Source organism: Pelobates fuscus, chromosome 2 (assembly GCF_036172605.1).
Source record: "Pelobates fuscus isolate aPelFus1 chromosome 2, aPelFus1.pri, whole genome shotgun sequence".
NCBI classification, from domain to species: domain Eukaryota; kingdom Metazoa; phylum Chordata; class Amphibia; order Anura; family Pelobatidae; genus Pelobates; species Pelobates fuscus.
In genome coordinates this window covers 281,764,639-281,787,179 of record NC_086318.1, presented here as the reverse complement: position 1 = coordinate 281,787,179, position 22,541 = coordinate 281,764,639, and positions in this window count along the sequence as shown.

Genomic DNA, 22,541 nt, shown 5'->3' with positions numbered 1-22,541 from the left:
CATTGCTGATTTTAAAGGGCCAGTAGCAGCAATATAAATTAGTACATGCCCAAATATAGTCTTTAAAGTGCAATATGTCCAGGGGCCATAGTCAGCGGGCAGGAGGCTAGCAGCCAGGCCTCTCCAGTTCACAGTGGCGAAGCTGGTTTCGCCACAGTGCCAACTCCCACTACCCTTAACCCTGCAACTGTAATTAAACTGCAATAATTACCTTGCAGGGTTAACTCCTCCTCCTGTATCCGAGGATAGTCTTCAGTTCGTGCCCTGCATGTTACAATTCCTCAGTCAGTAGAGAGAATAGTGGTTAGAATACCTCCGTGAGGTATGCCTGCTACTTTGAATGCGATCTCGTACAGTCAGCAGCGCTGCCACCGGAAATTTTGGGGCCCCTGACAAAGCACAAGGTCTGCCCCCCCAATGAATACAGTGTGTGTTACATAGTTACATAGCTGAAAAGAGACTTGCGTCCATCAAGTTCAGCCTTCCTCACATATGCTTTTGCTGTTGATCCAAAAGAAGGCAAAAAACCCAGTCTGAAGCGCTTCCAATTTTGCAACAAACTAGGAAAAAAATCCTTCTTGACCCCTGTTAAGACACTCACCGCTTAAATAGATGAAACCGCCGTTTAGCCAATAATCCCCTTTTGTAGAAATGCAGGCTTTGCACAGCCGACCGCCAAACTCCCGAACCGAGTATAAGGGAATGCGGTAACTCACGAACATAAAATCAGCCGAACTCTGTCCACGGCTAAAATAAACGAAATGCGCTTTCCAACTAATAATTCACCCCACAAACGAGACCATGCTCCGTCTTGAGGGTCAAACAGGATTCTGTTTAATGGGGGCTACCTGCCCGGTATTTATGCAGGTCTCCCACCTGGTGGACACTCCCCTAGGGGACCAGATGGAAGACTGTAACACATATTGGACAGTAGCCAATCGCAGTGGCTTAGGTATAGGCACTCCCCTTTACACACATAAATCCCTCCTCTCTATCCTGGAGATAATTGGGAAGAAATCTAATTATCTCCAGGGATAGAGGCAAATCGACATTTTAAATGCAGTAATAAAAATACATTAAAATACATAAATGTGAAAATACCGAATACATGTGGTTCGTGTAACGTATCCCCAGATAGCCTGGATCTGAGTGCACATTTCTACCGAATAGCGCTCAGATCCAATGTACACAGTTCAATCGCCATGGAGTCAAAGTCTCTTACAAGTTTTTCGGTATACGATTGACTCCATGGGACGGCTATCTGGTCGAAGTCCATATGTATGTTACAAACTCCCGAACGGACCGGTGTTCGTATGCCTCGACGAAACAGAAGGCGGGTGCTAGTTTTCAGCGGTGTTCAGTAGATATAGTGCCCGTTTTTAGTTCCATAGAATACTCGCCGAACACCGCTGGTCCTTCCCGTGTTCCAAAATGGCCGTCGCCTCGTGGTCGGCATACGAATGACGACCACCCATACGAATAGAATAGAGAGGTGTCTGCGGTTAACCGCAACGTTCTAATTGGGGCCAAGAGGTTAACCAGCAGCACACTTCTCTCCTGGGTGGCCGTCCGTTCAGTAGTTTCAATCGGTATTTAGAGAAACACACGAACAGGGGCACACGGACAGGAAATCAAACGAAATAAAGGCAAACAGACGAACCAGCAATCTTAGTCTGTACAGATGGATCTGTCACAACCCCAAAATAGCAGTCAGAAGTCTCCTTGGATCAAGTGTTAGTGTAATGAATGCAGTGTGTGTGTCAGTGTAATAAATGCAGTGTGTGTGTTAGTGTAATGAATGCAGTGTGTGTGTGTCAGTGTAGTGAATGCAGTGTGTGTGTCAGTGTAGTGAATGCAGTGTGTGTGTCAGTGTAGTGAATGCAGAGTGTGTGTCAGTGTAGTGAATGCAGAGTGTGTGTCAGTGTAGTGAATGCAGAGTGTGTGTCAGTGTAATGAATGCAGAGTGTGTGTTAGTGTAGTGGATGCAGTGTGTGTGTTAGTGTAGTGGATGCAGTGCGTGTGTTAGTGTAATTAATTCAGTGTGTGTGTTAGTGTTGTGGATGCAGTGTGTGTGTTAGTGTAGTGAATGTAGTGTGTGTGTTAGTGTTGTGGATGCAGTGTGTGTTAGTGTAATGAATGCAGTGTGTGTGTAAGTGTTGTGAATGCAGTGTGTGTTAGTGTAGTGGATACAGTGTGTGTGTTAGTGTAGTGGATACAGTGTGTGTGTTAGTGTTGTGGATGCAGAGTGTTTGTTAGTGGAGTGCATGCAGTGTGTGTGTTAGTGGAGTGCATGCAGTGTGTGTGTTAGTGGAGTGCATGCAGTGTGTGTGTTAGTGGAGTGGATGCAGTGTGTGTGTTAGTGCAGTGAATGCAGTGCGTGTGTTAGTGCAGTGAATGCAGTGCGTGTGTTAGTGCAGTGAATGCAGTGTGTGTGTTAGCGGAGTGAATGAAGTGTGTGTGTCAGTGCAGTGAATGCAGTGTGTGTGTCAGTGAAGTGGATGCAGTGGATGCAGTGTGTGTGTGTCAGTGCAGTGGATGCAGTGTGCGTGTGTGTGTGTGTGTGTGTTTACTAGTGTATGCATGTAATGTAATAACTGTTATTCCCCCCTCCCTGTTTCTTACCTGGTTCAGGGAGGGGGTAGATTCTTTGATCCGTGGTGGTCCGGTGGCATTGTGGGGCCCCCTCGGCTCCCTATACTTGCAGAGGGGGCCCAGCTGCGGGAGTTAGAGCGAGGGAAATGCTGTAAAATACAGCAGCAGTCTGCTGGGCCCCCTCTGCAAATACAGGGAGCCGGGGGGCCCGCGGCTGCACCTATATATAGCAATCATCGCTATATATAGGTGCAGAAAGTAATTGTTGGGCCCTGGACTGACAAAGCAGTCCGGGCCCCCCAGGACCGCCGGGCCCGTGACCACCGTTATGGTTGTTACCCCCTGATGGCGGCCCTGGCAGTCAGTATGACGTTCTCCCGCTGGAGAGTAATTCAGCTCACGCTGGTTTCCTAGGTTGGATCAAAGCCACCTCCTCCATGCTCCCCTTCGCTTCCTCTGCTCTTAGCGCAGAGAGCGTAACCACGCATTACGTCATCGCTCCACCGCAAAAAGTTATTTTTACATTTGTGTGTAGTTAATTTCACTTTCAGTGAGTGATTTTGATGTATACGCAATAGGTCTTCCATTTTGCAGCAATATCACTCCATAGTCCATACTTGGAAGTATCAACTTGATTAATATATGTTAACACTTGTCCTGGCTCGCATGTGAGCAGCTCTTTTATTTCGTTGAAATCTTCGGTCTTGCTGTGTGTCCCACATATATTCACTTGATTCATGCAGAAGTTGTCGCAATGGTAAGGTAACGTCAGAAAAGTTGAAACGATCGACTGGGGTTGCTGTATCTCTCATGAGAGAGCAGGCCTGCATTTTGGATCTGTTACACCTTGTTTTTGCTCTACCTTTTTATGGAGCATGTATGTGCAAATATCATGTTTGCTTTGGGCTCAACCTATGCTGCAAAACAGTCATAATATGACTAATGACATAGCATCATCTGCAGATAAGGCCCATGTATTGAAACTATATCTGTCCTTTTCACCAACCCATAGTAGAAGGTGTACTGGATCGACGGGCACCCCGACTGGGTACCTCCGTTAAAGAATGCTCCTAGCGCTTCCTGAGGACTCCAAGCACTGCAGCAGACACCACAACCACTAAACCGGAGAAGCATACTGTAACGGACCGTTTTGCTCACCAGAGGTTAAAAACCGTTTAGGCGATAATCCTCTTCCAGATAGACAAGCAGCTACTGCAATCAGGGGCGGACTGACCGGTCGGGCACTTCGGACATGGTCCGAGGGCCCGGCCGGGAGGGGGGCCCGCCATCAGGGGGCCCGCCGCCCCTTTAAATGCTGCAGCCAACCTGAGTGCTCTCTTAAGAGCCTCAGGTGGCTGCAGCTTCTCACCTCCCCTCCCCTGTAGCGTGACCGAGCTGCTGTGCGGTCCGCGGTGCCCGGCCGGAGTGATAGGAAGGTGCTCAGTGTGCACCTTCCTGTCAGTCCGGCAGGGTACAGGAAACAGAAACTCCTGTTCCGCGCGGAACAGGAGTTTCTGTTTCCTGTACCCTGCCGGACTGACAGGAAGTGAGCACCTTCCTATCACTCCGGCCGGGCACCGCGGACCGCACAGCAGCTCGGCCACGCTACAGGGGAGGGGAGGTGAGAAGAAAAAGAGAGGGAGGGAGGAGGGGGGTGAGAAGAAAGAGAGAGGGAGGGAGGAGGGGGTGAGAAGAAAGAGAGAGGGAGGGAGGAGGGGGGTGAGAAGAAAGAGAGAGGGAGGGAGGAGGGGGGTGAGAAGAAAGAGAGAGGGAGGGAGGAGGGGGGTGAGAAGAAAGAGAGAGGGAGGGAGGAGGGGGGTGAGAAGAAAGAGAGAGGGAGGGAGGAGGGGGGTGAGAAGAAAGAGAGAGGGAGGGAGGAGGGGGGTGAGAAGAAAGAGAGAGGGAGGGAGGAGGGGGGTGAGAAGAAAGAGAGAGGGAGGGAGGAGGGGGGTGAGAAGAAAGAGAGAGGGAGGGAGGAGGGGGGTGAGAAGAAAGAGAGAGGGAGGGAGGAGGGGGGTGAGAAGAAAGAGAGAGGGAGGGAGGAGGGGGGTGAGAAGAAAGAGAGAGGGAGGGAGGAGGGGGGTGAGAAGAAAGAGAGAGGGAGGGAGGAGGGGGGTGAGAAGAAAGAGAGAGGGAGGGAGGAGGGGGGTGAGAAGAAAGAGAGAGGGAGGGAGGAGGGGGGTGAGAAGAGAGAGGGAGGGAGGAGGGGGGTGAGAAGAAAGAGAGAGGGAGGGAGGAGGGGGGTGAGAAGAAAGAGAGAGGGAGGGAGGAGGGGGGTGAGAAGAAAGAGAGAGGGAGGGAGGAGGGGGGTGAGAAGAAAGAGAGAGGGAGGGAGGAGGGGGGTGAGAAGAAAGAGAGAGGGAGGGAGGAGGGGGGTGAGAAGAAAGAGAGAGGGAGGGAGGAGGGGGGTGAGAAGAAAGAGAGAGGGAGGGAGGAGGGGGGTGAGAAGAAAGAGAGAGGGAGGGAGGAGGGGGGTGAGAAGAAAGAGAGAGGGAGGGAGGAGGGGGGTGAGAAGAAAGAGAGAGGGAGGGAGGAGGGGGGTGAGAAGAAAGCGAGAGGGAGGGAGGAGGGGGGTGAGAAGAAAGCGAGAGGGAGGGAGGAGGGGGGTGAGAAGAAAGCGAGAGGGAGGGAGGAGGGGGTGAGAAGAAAGCGAGAGGGAGGGAGGAGGGGGGTGAGAAGAAAGCGAGAGGGAGGGAGGAGGGGGGTGAGAAGAAAGAGAGAGGGAGGGAGGATGGGGGTGAGAAGAAAGAGAGAGGGAGGGAGGAGGGGGGTGAGAAGAAAGAGAGAGGGAGGGAGGAGGGGGGTGAGAAGAAAGAGAGAGGGAGGGAGGAGGGGGGTGAGAAGAAAGAGAGAGGGAGGGAGGAGGGGGGTGAGAAGAAAGAGAGAGGGAGGGAGGAGGGGGGTGAGAAGAAAGAGAGAGGGAGGGAGGAGGGGGGTGAGAAGAAAGAGAGAGGGAGGGAGGAGGGGGGTGAGAAGAAAGAGAGAGGGAGGGAGGAGGGGGGTGAGAAGAAAGAGAGAGGGAGGGAGGAGGGGGGTGAGAAGAAAGAGAGAGGGAGGGAGGAGGGGGGTGAGAAGAAAGAGAGAGGGAGGGAGGAGGGGGGTGAGAAGAAAGAGAGAGGGAGGGAGGAGGGGGGTGAGAAGAAAGAGAGAGGGAGGGAGGAGGGGGGTGAGAAGAAAGAGAGAGGGAGGGAGGAGGGGGGTGAGAAGAAAGAGAGAGGGAGGGAGGAGGGGGGTGAGAAGAAAGAGAGAGGGAGGGAGGAGGGGGGTGAGAAGAAAGAGAGAGGGAGGGAGGAGGGGGGTGAGAAGAAAGAGAGAGGGAGGGAGGAGGGGGATGAGAAGAAAGAGAGAGGGAGGGAGGGAGGAAGGGGGTGAGAAGAAAGAGAAAGGGAGAGAGGAGGGGGGTGAGAAGAAAGAAAGAGGGAGGGAGGGAGGAAGGGGGTGAGAAGAAAGAGAGAGGGAGGGAGGGAGGAAGGGGGTGAGAAGAAAGAGAGAGGGAGGGAGGGAGGAAGGGGGTGAGAAGAAAGAGAGAGGGAGGGAGGGAGGAAGGGGGTGAGAAGAAAGAGAGAGGGAGGGAGGGAGGAAGGGGGTGAGAAGAAAGAGAGAGGGAGGGAGGGAGGAGGGGAGTGAGAAGAAAGAGGGAGGGGGGGTGAGAAGAAAGAGGGAGGGGGGTTGAGAAGAAAGAGGGAGGGAGTTGAGAAGAAAGAGGGAGGGGGTGAGAAGAAAGAGGGAGGGGGTGAGAAGAAAGAGGGAGGGGGTGAGAAGAAAGAGGGAGGGGGTGAGAAGAAAGAGGGAGGGGGTGAGAAGAAAGAGGGAGGGGGGTGAGAAGAAAGAGGGAGGGGGGGTGAGAAGAAAGAGGGAGGGGGGTTAGAAGAAAGAGGGAGGGGGGGTGAGAAGAAAGAGGGAGGGGGGTGAGAAGAAAGAGGGAGGGGGGGTGAGAAGAAAGAGGGAGGGGGGGTGAGAAGAAAGAGGGAGGGGGGTGAGAAGAAAGAGGGAGGGGGGTGAGAAGAAAGAGGGAGGGGGGTGAGAAGAAAGAGGGAGGGGGGTTGAGAAGAAAGAGGGAGGGGGTGAGAAGAGGGAGGGGGTGAGAAGAGAGAGGAAGGGGGGTAAGAAGAGAGGGAGGGGGAGTAAGGAGAGAGAGGGGGTTAAGGAGAGAGGAGGGGGAGTAAGAAGGGGGGGAGGGGAGTAAGAAGAGGGGGTAGGGGGGAGTAAGAAGAGAGGGGAGGGGGGTAAGAGGAGAGGGGGAGTAAGAAGAGGGAGGAGTAAGAAGAGGTGGGAGTAAGAAAAAGGGGAGGGGGAGTAAGAAGAGGGGGAGAGTAAGAAGGGGGTAAGAAGAGGGGGGGAGTAAGAAGGTGGGTAAGAAGAGGGGGAGGGGGAGTAAGAGGAGGGCAATTGCCCCCTCCCCTGTCCGCAGGCACAGTGCGGGCAGCCTGCAGGGGAGGGAGGAAGAGAGGACCCGGGAGCTCAGTCTTCAGCTCCTCTGGGTCCTTCTTGCGCGAGCACAGATCGTTGCCGCAGTTACCACGGCAACGTTACGGCTCTTGCGAGAGTAAACTCTAGCCCCGGAGCTACGGGCTAGAGTTCACTCTCAACACTGTGACCACCAGGGATTCCTGGTGGTCGCAGTGGTGAGAGTGAACTCTAGCCCCATAAACACACTGCCCCCACACACCATACACATTCACACACTGCCCCCCATACACCCACACACACCATACACATTTACACACATTGCCTCACACACACACATACACTGCCCACCCATACACACACAGCCCCCCATACTAACATTGCCACACACATACACAGCCCCTCATACACGCATTGCCCCACACACCCTACACATTCACACACTACACCCCCACACACACACTGAACCTTTCACACACACTGCACCCCTTACACATTGCACCACTGCTCCTATACCCTACTACAGCCTCATATCCCAGCAGACCCCAGGTAAGTTGTCAAACTGTTCTTAAACGGTTTGACTACTTACTCTGAAAGGGGGGCCCGGCCCTCCTGGCACCATAACGACTACACAGAGCAGTAGTGGTTATTGTGCATGGATTATTTCTTTAAATAATCTACAAGTGCCCCAGTAGCCAGCAAGCCAGCCAGCCCACAGGCTGGCCAGTAGCCAGCCAGCCAGCCCACAGGCCACCAGTTAGGCTTACAGCCAGCAAGCCCACAGCCTGCCAACCGCAGCCAGCAAGCCACAGCCTGCCAGCCAGCAAGCCGCAGCCAGCAAGCCAACAGCCTGCCAGCCGCAGCCAGCAAGCCCACAGCCTGCCGGCAGTAGCCAACAGCCTGCCAGCCGCAGCCAGCAAGCCCACAGCCTGCCGGCAGTAGCCAGCAAGCCCACAGCCTGCCAGCAAGCCCACAGCCTGTCAGCCGCAGCCAGTAAGCCCACAGCCTTCCAGCAAGCCCACAGACTGCCAGCCAGCAACAGTAATTAAGGTAAGAGGAGCCAACTTGGCCTAGGTATCAGCGAGCTATGTTGTGTTGCTATATTGTGAATAGGAACCAGAGTGATGGAGAGACCCCCCTCCATGGCCCATTAGCCCTCAATTGTAATCTCTACTGGGGCCTGGAGGCGACTGTTTCCAGCAGGGACACTGAGATGGCCTCTGTTAGAAAGACCCCCTTCCAAGCCTATTAGACTCCATTGTAGTCTCTAATAGGGCCTGGAGGGGATTCTTTCTAACACACTCTCTAAAGGACACTGAGATAGCCTTTGCTAGAAAGACCCCCTTCCATGGCCCATTAGCCCTCAATTGTAGTCTCTACTGGGGCCTCGAAGGGATTATTGCACTTTTGTTCCTTGTGTCTAAAGATTGTGTAGGGTGTGGCTGGAGGCGGTGCATGGAGGCGGGACATGGGTGGCGCTTGCTGCGGAGTATGGGTGGGGCCTGTAAGGGGGCCCTTGATTTATTTTGCCCGGCGGCCCTGAGGGTTCTCAGTCCGCCCCTGACTGCAATCACCAATCTCCCGAACTGAAAACACATGAACCCTGGAAGTATCTGAACAGGAAAACCATACGAAAGGGTTACACTCCTGGCAGTCAGCATACTCCAATTCCCCCAATAACGAGACGACACTTCACTTTGAGGGTTAAGCAGGAACTCCTTTACTGGGGCTAACTGCCCGGCTTTTATGCAGGATTCTCACCTGGTGGACACTCCCCTAGGGGACCAGATGGGAAACTGGGAAACATATAGGACACGGACCAATCACAGACATACACCTTTAAACAATCCCACAATGCATCACAATCCCTCCTCCCTGGCCTGGAGATAATTGGAGAAGTAATCCAATTATCTCCAAGGACCGAGGCAAAACTCAATTACCCACATGGCAGACAAAAGGACAGTAAAAGACACAAAATTACCCACTGACACATTCAGTACACAAAACACATACATGCAACATATCCCCAAATAGCTTAGATCTGAGCCCACATTATTACCAAATGGCGCTCAGATCACATACATATAGTTCAATCGCCATGGAGCCAAAGTCTTTCACATAGTCTTTCGTTACACGAATAGGCTCCATGGCATGGCTATCTGGGGTGAGGCTGTTCATACGGTCAAACTACCGAATGAACAGCCAGTCGGTTCCACTACCGAATGCCGAGGTAAGGAGGCTGGCGGCTCACCGGTGTTCGCTCAATAAAGTGTCCATTTTCAGTTCCATAGTTTGAGCGCTGAACACCACTGGCCGTTTGGGAGTTAAAATGGCCGCTGCCACGTGTTCGGCAAACGAACAAAGGCCACCCAGCGTTCATCAATTAAGCTGCGGTTAACCGCAGCTTCTGGGCGGTTAATTGACGGCACACTCCAGCTCCTAGGTGGTCCCTCGTACGGTAGTTTGTTCGGTAGCTGGAATCTACCGAACACCACGGCAGAAAGGCACGAACAAGCCTTTCTGCAGGGAAAATAAAAGCTTTAACCTGCAGGGCCATAGTCCAAAGGGAGCAGGCGAGCAACCAGGCTCCTCCAGTGCACAGTGGCGAGGTTGGTTTCGCCACACATACAAATGCTCTCAAGCATATGAATGCTGTAAACAGCTGAACAGGAAAAGCATACAATCAGCTTACACTCCTGGCAATCAGCATACAATCCATTTCCCCCAATAACGAGACGACACTTCGTTTTGAGGTCAAGCAGAACTGAGCTGTAAGCCATAATCACCGCACTTATGACAAATCATGGCTTGAACTATCTTGCTTTGCATGTAACGCGTCTATTTCATATATTAGTTTTCCCTTTTACGTTGCATTACTGAAATAAACTTTTGCACAATATTCTAAGTTTTTGAGTATCACCTGTACATGCTAGAGGGAGTGGGGTAAAGTTAACAAAAAGTAAGGGTGTGGTGGAATCTCAGTAAAAATAAATTTACTAGGACAAGATTGCCATGTGGCAAATGTGTAAATGGTGCATCAGTTAGTTAGTTACACGTAGCTAAGATACTGTCATCACTGTAATGAGCAAATGCAGGAATGCAGAAACTGAAAACACTTCCCCTCCTCCATTGTTCTGGGTGAGCCATGTGGTCTAACAGGTAAGGGCAGTTAGGCTTTGTTCAGCTGATTGTGGGTAGAGTTAACTATAGGAGGAGCTATGTGTCTATATTATGCATTTACACAGTCAGTTCTGGGCTCAGATCTTGTTGTATTTTGGTGACATAAGTCCCTCTGAGCCCCGGTCGGTGAATCGAATAAAGAATCTCTTCCTTCCTGAAGAAACCTGTGTCCACTTCTCTGTGCTTGGCTTCCGTCAGTTTCTCCGGTATCATTTGGTGCATTGGCCGGGAAGCTCATCGTTCAACGGTAGCTGAGAAGCAGAGGCGTGAGACGGTCTATCTTTGCCCACGTTCTCTACGGCTGCACCCCTGAACTTCTGCGTGGACCTCCTTTCGTCTCGGCGCCACTGGTCTGTTGTCCAGGAGATCATCGGCCTCTACGTAGTAAGTGCTGGGGTGTCCCCGTCGATGAGTGTGAACCCAGGTTCAGGAACGAGGAGGTAAGACGACTGCTGTTTTAGACGGCGGACCCACTAGGGGTATACCGATTGTGCGGTAGGCCCATAAGGGGTTTGAATTGTGTACGGAATCTGCCCCCTCTGTCGGAGGGAAGGAGCGAAGGCGCACCGCTCAATTGAACGCTCTTTAGTAAGACCGTTTAATTTGGTTTGGAGTCAGGCGGGGTTCTGTGTAAATAGCCCTAGCCGGACACCGGTGTCTTGTCTAGACTAGCGTTCCAGGGTGTACAATTTGTTCGCTAGGTCGGAGGGACCGGGAGACTAAGCGGCGTCTGTGTAAATTCGGTCCGCTAGATCTCAACCTATCTTGGCTAAGTGGGAAGGCGTGTAAATTTGGAACCCACTAGACTTTTGATAGAGTAGATAGACTAAGAGGGTTCTGTTGTAAATTCCGCCCTCTAGTTCGCTATATGTGGTGCTTGGGCAGTGTGGCTAACCAAAACGGATGTAGATAGTTTTAGGTAGTCCATCAAGGTACTGGCCAATAGATTAGTTGGGAATTGTATATGTGTTAAAGATTGTTTAGTAGCGTGTATATCTTGTTAGATAGCGTGAGCTCTGCCGTCTAGCGAGAGTGTTAATAGTGTGTAGCTGTATTATAGTGCACGGTACCATAACCCTGTATATTTACTGACACTGTATATAAATACTAATAATTGTCGTCTATTGCATGTCTAACACCATAACCACTATTAATCGTACTGTGACCTTAAATTGTACTTTGACCTATGCTAACCGTACTGTAACTACTGTTTGTAAAGACGATGTTACTGGGGTATGTTATAGACGGGTAATTCAGATATAGGGAATTATAGCGTCGGTGACTGTATAGTTTCACCAAAGGGCACAGTATTAGTTACTTAGTGACTGGTGTAACAGCTGTGTGTGTACGGGAATTCCCTGTATGTTTTGTTGTATGAGTTTGACCTAGTAACTGTGCCACATGGTGCTGTTGCCAGGGAAACGAGTGTGACTGTTGGAGGTGTGTTTGTTGTGTTTCTTTGAATTAGACGCTCCGTTGCTAAGTATGGCAGCGCCGAAATTTAAAGATTGTTGATCCCTTAAAATGTATGCTAAATAACTTTAAAAAGGGATATAATGTGTGTGATTTTGGGGACTACCTTATGTAGTAGAGAATGACCAGTTTCCATATTTTGACTGTTAACACAGTTTGTGTTACTAGATGGTTATCAAAACTGGTCTGTCCATCCCCATTGGAATCTGACCCATCTGACCATCCCTCAACTAAATTCTTTAGCAAAAACTGGTGCAGCTGGTATGTCCACCTATGCTCTAATTGTCTCTGGCTCTCAGATGCCTGTCCCCTCCTATTTCTGTGCCTACCTACCCCCCCCCCCCCCCCAACTGGTTCTTTGTATTCAGTTTTATTATTCGCAGTCAAAATTGTGAGGAGAATTCTTAATAACAGTAACTGAATCCACTGAAATCAGATAATTCTCAGCAATTACAAAATACCATAACCACTGATAATACCATAACCACTGATAATACCATAACCACTGAAAACACCATAACCACTGAAAACACCATAACCACTGAAAACACCATAACTACTGAAAACACCATAACCACTGATAATACCATAACCACTGATAATACCATAACCACTGAAAACACCATAACTACTGAAAACACCATAACCACTGATAATACCATAACCACTGATAATACCATAATCACTGAAAACACCATAACCACTGACATAACACTATAATTACTGAGCCTTGTGTGCCTTTAGTAACAGTAAATTAGTTTTGAAATACAACTGGATGACATGGTCAATGGTATAGGACGCTGGAATACACTTTTACCATTTTTGGTTACTGGTCAGGCTCCTCCTAGCCCTGTCCGAAACATTTTGTTAACCAAGTTACTGACCAGTAAAATTAATTTATCCATTTCCACCTACCTCACCACTCCCCAACCGGAACCTATGACTAAACAACCCTATCTAAGTCCCACCCTAACCTGACAAATGACCGGTGCCCTCCAACTTTGACATTTACAAATGCCACTGCAGCTTGCCCCTGGTCCCCCACACATTGATATTAATGGTCAATTACAGTTGGCAGACCCTGTATTTGTTTATGTCCCGTTCGCCATGACTGATCTGTTTAATTGGAAGACCCATAATTCCTTTACGAAAGCAGACGAGTCACCTAGTGCTTTCTATGAGAGATTGCTGAAGTCATATATATTATATACTCCTTTTAATCCAGAGGCCCCTGAGAACTCTCGAATGAACAACTCAGCATTTGTCAGCCAGACCCAAGGTGATATCAAAAGAAAATTGCTAAAGTTAAAGGGATTTGTAGGAATGTCCATATCACAGTTAATGGAAATTGCAAGTCAGGTGTATATGAACAGGGAGGTGAATAGAGGAGTTGAGAATAGGCTGAGTAAGGGAGGAAGTAGGAATCACTGTGCGTATTGTAGAGAGGAAGGATATTGGAAAAGTGACTGCCCACAGAGGGAATATAAAGCAAGTTATAGATAAGACAAGAGAGAAGGTTACGAGATGGTTACAGAGGTGGCTATAGAGAAAGTCTTGGAGGGAATGACAGTAGTAACAGAGGAGGTGTTCAGGGAAGTAGATACTATTCCCCTACCCAGAGATTAAGGGATAGAGAATATAGAGATTTTGTCGGTCTGGCTGACACTGTCATGGAAGACTATTGATACCGACTGGGCTCCATCCCCCTTTAGCCGAGTGCAGCCTATGGTCGATGTATCAATAGAGGGAAAGAGGAGCTCTTTCATGATTGACACTGGTGCTGAGTACTCTGTGGTAACTAACCGAGTTGCTCCTCCTTCAGGAAGACTATAATTATGATAGGAGCTACTGGGAAAAGCACTGCTAGACCAATTCTCAGGAGTCATACTTGTATTCTAGGAGGCCATTTTGTTAAGCACCAGTTCCTATATATGCTGGAGTGTCCAGTTCAGCTTCTAGGATGAGATCTATTATTAAAGCTTCAAGCCCAGATAACTTTTAAACCCAACGGATCAACGTCTCTGAAGTTTAATAGATCACCAGGCATAATATCAGTATCGGTGCAAAGGGAAGAAGAATGGCACTTCTACTCTATAATAACAAATACAGACCCTAAGAGTGATGAATCCTTATTTGACATTTCAAGAATATGGACAGAGAATAATCCTCCAGGACTTGCTCGCAATATTCCACCAATACACATTGAATCAAAGCTTGGAGCGTATCCTGTTAGCCTTAGTTAGTACCATATATTATAGAGGGCTAAGGAAAATATACAAACCTATGTGGATAAGTGTGCAAAGTATGACATCCTAAAATTCTGTACCTCCCCTTGGAACACTCCATTATTACCTGTTCAGAAGCCGGGATCAGATGAGTATCATCATGTACAAGATCTAAACGCAGTTAATAATGCAGTAGTCAATATACACCCAGTGGTACCCATCCCCTATAATCTGCTTGCTTTAATACCAGGTGGGGCAACCTACTATACCTTCCTAGACCTCAAAGATGCTTTTTTTTTGTTTCTGGGGTACTGCTGAAAAATTATGTATGGGCATCCACCTTCCATACTTGGTAACTTAAGGGGGGATTTGAGTCAGTTGGGAGAAGAAATTACCCGGCAGCAGGTTGTAGAGTTGGGTAAAACTATGGAGGAGGTACAGAAATGGGTACAAGATAGATTACCTGTGAATATTTATCCACCTGTTCATTCTTACCATCCAGGGGATCAAGTGTGGATAAAAGAATGGAACACTGTTCCATTAGGTTCCAAGTGGAGAGGTCCCTATGTTGTTCTTTTATCTACCCCAACAGTTGTAAAGGTTGTAGAAGTGACTCCGTGGATTCATCACTCTAGGGTAAAAAAACCAGCAGCAGATTCCTGACAAGCTACCATAGATCCAGAGAATCCTTGCAAGATCCAGTTGAAGCGTGTGACCGAGTTGGATTAAAAGTGTTTTTTGCGAAGATAATATTGTTAAAAAGGAACATCAACAAAGATCTACAAGTGAGTGTTTTTGACGGCCATAATAACGCCTGTCCGCTCACCAACGTGTTATTAAAAGCCAGGAAAGTCTCGAAGGGACCCCTGTGAAGACGAGCAGAACTCCATTCCCTGCAGCCCTTACCACCTGGAAGCTGAGGTGCCATCGCACGGACGAAGACTGAGGATGAAGACGTCGAAAGAAGTGCTTTTGATAATGTATATTTTTGTGTCTTTTTATATTCAGGAAGGTAGAGGTACCGACACTCCTAGCTGTGAGGTTGTCAGGATCGGGACAGGGATCCAACACGCAAAGTACAAATAGGTACAGGGTACGTATACCGGTCCTTAGAATGGCCGGGCTAACGTACAGAGAGTATAGAGAATGGTCAGAGACAAGCCGAGGTCGAGGGAACGAGAAGACAGGTAAGCGAGGAACAAGCCGGGTCAAGGATAACGGAGGTAAACAGAGTAAGGAAACAAGCCGGGTCGAAACCAAAAGGATAACTGAGAAACACCAGAGCACTGTGTGACTAGACAGGCTAGAACCACGACAGGGCAATGAGCAACAGGGCGAAGTATGTTTAAATACCCTGGCTAGAGAGGATAGACACGCCTCCGACGAAACCTGATTAGTCTGTCTCGGACTGAGTGACAGGTCGTTCCGGATTGGCGTGATGACGTCGGCCTCCGGGCACCATGCTACAAAAGGAAGAGACTCCCTCGCGGCCGGCGTTTGTGTGACCGGGTCGACCGCGAGGAACAGAGGAAACATGGCGTCCGGACGGATGAACGTCTAAGTCTCTACCTCTCTCGGAGGTAGAGACTTCAGGTACCCTGACAGTACCCCCCCCCTCAGATACGCCCACCGGGCGGAAAGAACCGGGACGAGATGGAAAGCGAGAGTGATACGCCCTGCGGAGACGAGGAGCATGAACATCCTCCTGAGGTACCCAACTCCTCTCCTCAGGACCGTATCCCTTCCAATCGACCAGATATTGTACTTTCCCCCGGGAGATACGAGAATCAATAATAGAGTTAACCTCATACTCCTCCTGACCCTCCACCTGAACAGGACAAGGAGGGGCTGTTGTGGAGGAGAACCTGTTACAAATAAGAGGTTTCAGCAACGACACATGAAACGAGTTAGGGATGCGTAAGGTATCAGGAAGAGCTAGACGATACGCAACTGGATTGATACGAGACAACACCCTGTAAGGTCCAATATAACGGGGAGCGAACTTCATGGAGGGCACCTTTAAACGGATGTTCCTCGTGCTCAACCATACCCTATCACCCGGAACAAAGAGCGGAGCCGCCCTTCTACGTTTATCAGCATGTTTCTTAACCAGCATAGAATTGTGCGTAAGGATTTGCCGAGTTTGATCCCACAACTTCCTCAAATTAGCAACATGAACATCAACCGACGGCACCCCCTGGGAAGGAGAAGCCGAAGGGAGAATAGACGGGTGAAAGCCATAATTCATGAAGAAGGGGCTTGAATGAGTAGAATCGCAAACGAGATTGTTGTGTGCAAACTCTGCCCAAGGAATCAAACCGACCCAATCATCCTGGTGTTCGGAAACAAAACATCGCAAATATTGTTCAATTTTCTGGTTGGTACGTTCAGCAGCTCCATTAGACTGAGGGTGATAGGCAGAAGAAAAGTTCAATTTGATACCAAGTTGCGAACAGAAGGACCTCCAAAAACGGGAAATAAATTGGGAACCTCTGTCAGACACAATTTGAGAGGGTATCCCATGTAGGCGAAAAATCTCCCTAGCGAATATCTCGGCCAATTCGGGAGAAGATGGAAGTTTAGGCAGAGGAATGAAGTGTGCCATCTTAGTGAATCTGTCAACCACGGTGAGGATAACAGTCTGTTTTTTAGAGATAGGTAGATCGACAATAAAGTCCATGGCCAAGCAGGACCACGGCTTCTCTGGAACTTCTAAGGGGTGCAGGAATCCACAAGGAAGCGTATGAGGTTGTTTGGTCTTAGTACAAACCTCACATGCAGCGATGAAATCTTTAGTATCCCTACGTAAAGCAGGCCACCAGAAATCCTTAGAGATCAACGCAAAAGTCTTGCGAATACCAGGATGTCCCGCCATCTTGCTGTTATGGAAACACTGCAACAGTTCCAGTTGAAGAGCAGGAGGAACGAAATGTCGACCCACAGGAGTCTGTCTAGGTGCTAAATGTTGTAGCTTAACGATCTCGGCCAGTAACGGAGAATGAATCCTGAGATTCGTATTAGCAACAATATTGCATTTCGGAACTATAGAGGAAAGGACCGGCTCAGGTACAGTAGAAGGTTCATACTGGCGAGATAAGGCATCGGCTTTAGAATTTTTTGAACCAGGTCTATAAGTCAGCACATAGTTGAAGTGAGTCAGGAATAAGGACCAACGAGCCTGCCTAGAGGACAGGCGCTTAGCCTCCCCAATGTAGGACAAGTTCTTGTGGTCCGTCAGGATAGTAATAGGGTGTAAGGTTCCCTCTAATAAATGTCTCCATTCCTTTAAGGCTTTAATGACCGCTAAGAGTTCTCTGTCGCCGATGTCATATCTGCTCTCAGGGCCCGAAAGTTTCTTAGAAAAAAAACCACATGGGTGCAATGGTTTATCTACCCCCAATCTTTGTGACAGAACCGCCCCTACTCCTGTCTCAGAGGCATCGACCTCGAGCAGGAACGGTAAGGTCGTATCCGGATGGACTAGTATTGGAGCAGAAGCAAAAAGTTCCTTGAGACTCTTGAAAGCAGCTAGAGCATCAGTAGACCATGTCTTAGTATCCGCCCCTTGTTTGGTCATATTGGTGATGGGCGCAATAATAGACGAGTAGCCCTTAATGAAGCGTCTATAATAATTAGAGAAGCCAATAAATCTCTGAATAGCTTTGAGTCCCTGAGGCAATGGCCAATCTAAAATAGACTGGAGTTTGTCAGGATCCATCTTAAAGCCCTCCCCAGAAATCACGTATCCAAGAAAGTCTATCTGGGTCTGGTCAAAACTGCATTTCTCAAGTTTACAGTACAAACCATGTTGTAAAAGTTTGTGTAATACCTGTCTGACTTGTCGATGGTGGGTCTCAATCTCTTTAGAGTGTATGAGTATGTCATCCAGGTAGACAATAACACAATCATGTTGAAATTCCCTAAGAACTTCGTTAATCAAATCTTGGAAAACTGCAGGTGCGTTACAGAGACCAAAAGGCATGACCGTATACTCATAATGACCATAGCGGGTATTAAACGCTGTCTTCCACTCATGGCCTTGCTGAATTCTCACCAAGTTGTACGCCCCTCTGAGGTCCAACTTGGTGAAAATCTTAGAGCCCTTTAACCGATCAAAGAGTTCTGTAATCAAGGGGATAGGATAGGCATTCCTGATGGTTATTTTATTCAACCCTCGATAATCGATACAAGGTCTGAGTGACCCATCCTTCTTCTTAACAAAAAAGAACCCAGCCCCGGCAGGAGATGAGGATCTCCTGATAAATCCCTTGTCTAAATTCTCCTGAATATACTCCTCTAAAACAGCATTCTCTTTAGTGGATAGAGGGTATACATTGCCCCTAGGAGGCATGGTACCAGGTAATAGGTTAATTTTACAATCAAAGGACCTGTGTGGAGGTAGAGTATCAGCGTTCTTTTTATCGAATACTGCCTTTAAGTCCATGTACAAAGGAGGTATCTGTCTCTCTTTAGGCTGGGTAGTAGTGTCAGGTGTGTAAATTACAGCCAAAGGGAATACCTTCTGTAAACACCTCTCCTGACAACCCTGACCCCACGAGAGTATCTCCCCTAACTCCCAATCGATAGTAGGGTTATGTCTCTTTAACCATGGATACCCCAGGACTATGGGAACGGAAGGGGACGAAATAAGCATAAGAGATATACTCTCCTCGTGTAAGATACCAACAGACAGGCTCATGGATATAGTCTCACGAGTAATAACAGGCTCGAGTAGTGGTCTACCATCAATGGCCTCAACGGCCAAGGGGGTCTCTCTTAACTGGGAAGGAATAGTGTGCTTAGTGGCAAAGGCTTGATCGATAAAATTCTCAGCAGCGCCGGAATCTATCAATGCCACGGTCTTAAGTACCTCCTTCTTCCATGTTAAAGAAACTGGTAGTAAAAGCCTGTGATTTTTGTAATTATGCGTAGAGGACAAAATAGAAACACCCAAGGCCTGTCCTCTAGAGAAACTTAGGTGCGGGCGTTTCCCGAGCGAACAGGACAATTCAGGCGTAAATGACCTCTGACTCCACAATACATACACAATCCCTCCCTTCTCCTGTACAGTCTCTCCTCTTCTGAGAGATGAGTATTGCCTATCTGCATAGGTTCAGGAATTAGTGAGGTATTGGACTCAGGACTTAGAAATGCAGGTGCTAATTTAAAGGCAGGTCTTAGGTTCCTCTCTCGAGTGTTCTGTCTTTCTCTTATACGTTCATCAATACGAGAAATGAACGAAATTAAGTCCTCTAAATTCTCTGGTAGCTCCCTAGTAGCAATTTCGTCAAGGATAACATCTGATAACCCGTTCAAGAATACATCCATATAAGCCTGTTCATTCCACTTAACTTCTGACGCCAGAGACCTGAACTCTAGTGCATAATCCACTAATGTTCGGTTCTCCTGTCTCAGGCGCAACAGTAATCTGGCTGCATTGACCTTTCTACCAGGGGGGTCAAAAGTTCTTCTAAAAGCAGCTACAAAGGCAGTATAATTGTATACCAACGGGTTATCGTTCTCCCATAATGGGTTAGCCCATCTCAGAGCTTTCTCAATGAGTAAGGTGATAATAAACCCAACCTTTGCCCTATCGGTAGGATAGGAGCGAGGTTGCAATTCAAAGTGAATGCTGATCTGGTTTAAAAAACCACGACACTTCTCAGGTGACCCACCATAACGTACAGGTGGAGTAACACGGGAAGAGGCACCTACAGTAGCTACCTCTAGGCCTGAACCTACAGAGGAAATAGGAGTAGGACGCGTCTCCTCTGGAGGATTATTAGCACGAGACAACAATGCCTGTAGTGCTAAGGCCATTTGGTCCATTCTGTGTTCCATGGCGTCAAACCTGGAATCAGAGGAACCAACCTGACTGTTTGTACCTGCAGGATCCATTGGCCCTGTCGTAATGTCAGGATCGGGACAGGGATCCAACACGCAAAGTACAAATAGGTACAGGGTACGTATACCGGTCCTTAGAATGGCCGGGCTAACGTACAGAGAGTATAGAGAATGGTCAGAGACAAGCCGAGGTCGAGGGAACGAGAAGACAGGTAAGCGAGGAACAAGCCGGGTCAAGGATAACGGAGGTAAACAGAGTAAGGAAACAAGCCGGGTCGAAACCAAAAGGATAACTGAGAAACACCAGAGCACTGTGTGACTAGACAGGCTAGAACCACGACAGGGCAATGAGCAACAGGGCGAAGTATGTTTAAATACCCTGGCTAGAGAGGATAGACACGCCTCCGACGAAACCTGATTAGTCTGTCTCGGACTGAGTGACAGGTCGTTCCGGATTGGCGTGATGACGTCGGCCTCCGGGCACCATGCTACAAAAGGAAGAGACTCCCTCGCGGCCGGCGTTTGTGTGACCGGGTCGACCGCGAGGAACAGAGGAAACATGGCGTCCGGACGGATGAACGTCTAAGTCTCTACCTCTCTCGGAGGTAGAGACTTCAGGTACCCTGACAGAGGTATGCATTAAGACTACAAGAACAGGTAACCATATTTCCCAGACCCTAATTTGGCATTCACAATATGAATGTAACGGAGATGTATCTAGGTGTAGATAATTAAATATAGAGCATAGTGTATGCCATTTAGGGGTAGGAGAACCTAGGTGCTTCAATCCAGAGTATCAACCCCGTACAATTTGGTTGACTCTCAGGAATGGAGATCCTCAGGGGACCCTAATAAATAAAACTGAGTTAGAAACCATACATTCTTCGTGTGATCTGCTATTTGATGCATGTAAAGCAATATCAAGTGGTAGAAAGCCGTGGAATGTATGTGGGGATCTTAAGTGGGAGAGAACGTATGGGTCTAATGATAAATATATTTGTCCCAGTAGTAAAAACAAGTATGTAAGTCCGAGATGCCCAGATAGGGAATATAACTTTTGCCCATATTGGTCTTGTGTGGGGTGGGCAACTTGGGGACAGACAGTAGATAAGGATATGATTGTTACTAAGTTGCCTACAAAGCCATATTGTAAGTCTAGGGAATGTAACCCAGTCCATATTCTTATAAATAATCCTGACCAATTCTTAGATAGATATGGTAACTTATTTGGGTTTCAAATATACGGGACGTGTTTAGACCCTGGGACAATATTGTTTATAGGGATAGAGACCGATATTGTAACCTCCCAAACTCATCAGGTATTCCTTTCGTTTTATGAAGAGATGAGTATAGATAATAAGATCCCCCATAACGCTAAAAACCTGTTCATAGATTTAGCTGAGAGTATTGCTGGTAGTCTTAATGTAACCAACTGCTATGTGTGTGGAGGTACTAACATGGGAGACCAATGGCCTTGGGAAGCAAAGGAGGTAATGTCCGGTTCTGAGGCAGTTGAACAATTAATATCCTCACAAGCCGATTATCAGATGAGTGTTAGAGGTAAATCTGAGTAGCGATTAAAGACCTCCATTATAGGTTATGTTTGCATAGCAAGGAAAAGAATAATGTTTAATACATCTGTAGGAGAATTGACTTGTCTAGGGCAAAAAGCTTATAATGATAGTACAAAAGATACAACTTGGTGGTCAGCTTCAAATGTCTCAGAACCACCTAATCCGTTTGCAATTTATACCAATTTAAAGGATGTGTGGTTTGACCTATCTGCTACATCTAGTTGGAAAGCCCCAGCAAATTTGTACTGGATCTGTGGTAAGAAGGCCTATTCGGAGTTACCACAGGACTGGGAAGGGGCATGTGTGTTGGGTATGCTCAAACCATCCTTCTTCTTGTTGCCAATTGAAACAGGAGAGACCTTGAGAGTTAAAGTGTATGATGTGAATCATAAAAAGAAGCTAGCATCCTTGAATGTAGGTAGCTGGGAAGATAATGAGTGGCACTGGCTACCTTAGCGCGCTTCATTGCCAATAGGAGGGATGTAATATGTGAGGGAACTGGTTAACAGCCAAACTGTATGCCCATGAAGTGTTATTGTATTCTAATACAGGGATTCAAGCCTCATTCTACCATTAGGCAATTATGGATTCCTCTGTAAAGCACATAGCCTTCTTACCAGGTAAACCAGTTGGGCTGTTGATAAAGTCCTCCATCCACTTCCAGTGCAAATAGAAGGAGGTGTATGTGGAAAGTTCAATCTCAGCAACTGTTGTCTGCACATAGATGATGAAGGGCAGGCAGTGGCTGATCTCACAAGCCACATGGCTAAACTGACGCATGTACCGACTTAAGCCTGGAACGGGTACAATTCTAGTAGTTGGTTTGGAAGTAGGTACGAGCAGCTTGGAGGGATCAAGACATTGGTAGGAGGAGTCATGTTGATTATAGTGTGTCTCTTTCTACCATGTTTGGTTCCATTGGTAATTAGGTCCATACAGAGTGTCATAGAGAGCACGGCAGAAAGGAAACCAGCTGCGCATGTAATGGCTGTTTGCAAGTATGAACCCTTAGCCCAGAGAGAATATATTCAGAATGAGGAGTGCTGAAGGAATTTGTAAGGATGCTAAGATGCTTATGAGGTCTGTTCTGATTCATGGCAACCTGAGGTGTAAGCAAACTATGGTTAAGTGATGCATCTGGAATTGTGAAATATCAGAAGCATCAAAGGGGGGAATGTGGTGGAATCTCAGTAAAAATAAATTTACTAGGACAAGATTGCCATGTGGCAAATGTGTAAATGGTGTA